The following is a 2,966-nucleotide window of genomic DNA, read 5'->3' as shown; positions in this document are numbered from 1 at the left end:
CTGGCACCTTAGCCATTTGAGCCACAGGCACTGAGCCTTCTCCATGTTTCATTCTGTATATTTTCTTCTATTTTCCAGTTGACCAATACTCTCTTCATCATTACATTCTTAATTTAGGTTATTGTACTTTTTAGTTCTAAAACTTCTGTTCTTTTTCAAATCTGCTGTGTCCTTTTTATAGTTTCTAGTTCTCTGCTAAAGTTCTCAATCTTATCTTTTACCTTCTTGAACACAGTATTCATATTAGAAATTTTTTTTTGCTGATAACTCCAATATTTGAAGGCTTTATATATCTGTTCCTGTTACCTGTTGTTTCTGCTGAATTTACTCCATGATCTCTTGTCTCTTAGTGCGCTTGTTTATTTTTTTAATGGGGAAGTATTAACTGCCTCCAGAGAGGATTTAAATTTGCTTCTGCCAGGATACACACTGCTAGTGCTTGAGGGCTCTAGCAATCCGTGATTACCTTCATTCAGTTTCAGGAATTGAGATGATGAGAAGCTGGACTTCAGTCCCTGTGAGGGCTGGTCTATTTCTGGTTTACTCTGACTCCTAGGATGCAGCCTTTTGTGGTTTTCACTCCAAAGCACAGATATTTTAATAGGGCTCCCCCTCCCTTGGCAGATCTTGTATTCAAATAATTGTTCTCTAGCCCAATAAGGCTGTCAAAAGACTGCTGAGCCTTTCAGGCATTCAGCCACCTCTTCCAAATTGGCAGACAACTCTAGAAAAAGTAGTTTGAAATGCTGGGCTCACCTCTCTGCATTTCTGTTTTTTCCCAGACCTTAGCATTACAATTTTCACTACCTTCTTAACATTCTAATGCCTTTAAGTAGATTTTTAAAAAAATATTTTGATCAGCTTTTCTAGCTTACTTAGTGAGTGGGTTAGTTGGAGATGTTTAATGTGCCATTACCAGGAATGACAGTCTTAGTAGACACTATTTTTTATCTCCACTTTTTTAGATGAGGAAACTGGGTCAGAGAAGTTAAGTAACCTGCACAAAGTCACATAGCAACAAATGATGGGATGGGTTCAAACCTAATGTCTGACTCCAAAGCCTATGTTCTTTTTTTGTTGTTTTTGAGACAGAGTCTCACTCTGTCACTCTGGATAGAGGACCGTGGAGCCATAGCTCACAGCAACCTCAAACTCTTGGGCTCAAGTGATCCTCTTGCCTCAGCCTCCAGAGTAGCTGGGACTACAGGCACCCATCACAATGCCTAGCTAGCTTTTCTATTTTTAGTAGAGACAGCATCTTGCTCTCACTCAAGCTGGTCTTGAACTCCTGAGATCAGGCTATTCAACAGCCTTGGCCTTCCAGAGTACTGTGATTACAGGCGTGAGCCACTGCACTTGGCCAAAAGCCTATGTTCTTAATTGCTATCCTATAATGCCTCTAGACAACCCAACTGCTTGGCTTAAAGTTCTTTGTGTGTTGGCTTCTGCTTTCTCTCTGCAGTTGGCCTCACCTCTCCCTTCTCTGTTCCCCTGGGACCCCACAGGACCCCCACCCCCCATCCATGGCTCTTGAACTCTCATTTTGGCTTCATTCAGCATCATGTAGGTCTCTCCCCAGGGACAGGGCCGAAGCATACAGAAAGCAGAAGTTCAGGTGCGATCAGTGCACAATGAGATGGGGGTGGGATTAGACATTGCCTCCTTTTTCTGGGGCTCTGGGTAGCAGTGGAGTTTGCATGCTCTTTATTTGGAAACCCTCCACCAGTTGCTGACTCATATGCAGCTTGAGTCAATTCAAACTCTCTGGATTTGCACCTTTACCTCCTGCAGCTGTTATAGAATGGGAGAGGGCAACATAAGCCCCTGACAATTCTCTTTGCTGAATATCCTTCTATGAGGACACCTCTGTCTCACCAGCTGGCCCAGATAATCCTGGACTGGTTCCTCCTCAGCTCCCTGGTATGAATAGGAGGGTCTGCACCCTTGTCTTTCAGGGCTCCCTACAGAGGCCAATAGTCATGAAGTCTGCATCTGTTGCTGCTTATTTCCCCCTCCAAATATTTAAGATTTTTACCCTCTTTCCATCCTGTCTCAGAGTATGGCAGGTGCACAGCTATAAAGACCACAAACTTTGAAAACACAGAAACTTGGATTGAAATCCTGGATTTGCAGTTTACAGATTATTTGACTCTGGCCAAGTCATCAATCTTTTTGAGCCTAAATTTCTTATCTCTAAAATGGGAATAATTATGCTCATCCAAGGGAACTGTTGTAAGGACTAATGAAGATCAAATGAATGACTCTCTATAGTCGATGCTTAAAATTTTGCTAAGAGATAGATTTCATGGTATGTGTTCTTACTAATATAATATGATTTAAAAACAGGGCGGCACCTGTGGCTCAGTGAGTAGGGCACCAGCCCCATATACCGAGGGTGGCAGGTTCAAACCCGGCCCTGGCCAAACTGCAACAAAAAATAGCTGGGCATTGTGGTGGGCGCCTGTAGTCCCAGCTACTCAGGAGACTAAGGCAAGAGAATCACCTAAGCCCAAGAGTTGGAGGTTGCTGTGAGCTGTGATGTCACGGTACTCTACTGAGGGTGACAAAGTGAGACTCTGTCTCTAAAAAAAAAAGAAACGAAAAAAGGAGAAATCCTGACTTATATAGTAGCCTTAGAATTTGAAGGATATAGAGGCAATGGGAATTTTATATATATGTGTGTGTATATATATAATTAACATGTACATATATATGAATTGTGGAATTGGCTGGCTTTTCTGTATTGTCCTGGAAAACTTGAAGAAAGAGAATAGCAGGTTTAGGGTGGCCGCTGATATCCAGACCAAATGTCAGTGCCTGAAGAGACTCTCAGCCCCAGAAGATTGAGGAATGTCTGTGCTGAAAGTCAGACCCAGCATGAGAGGACAGAGAGAAGGTGCCAAAAGAATATAAGAAAATGTAATGGGCTCGGCGCCTATAGCTCAACCGGCTAAGGCGCCAGCCAC

This window comes from Otolemur garnettii, unplaced genomic scaffold, assembly GCF_000181295.1.
Source record: "Otolemur garnettii isolate 467f Iridium unplaced genomic scaffold, OtoGar3 scaffold00077, whole genome shotgun sequence".
Classification (NCBI taxonomy): domain Eukaryota; kingdom Metazoa; phylum Chordata; class Mammalia; order Primates; family Galagidae; genus Otolemur; species Otolemur garnettii.
The sequence above is the reverse complement of the archived record's forward strand: the minus strand, read 5'-3'. Positions refer to the sequence as shown.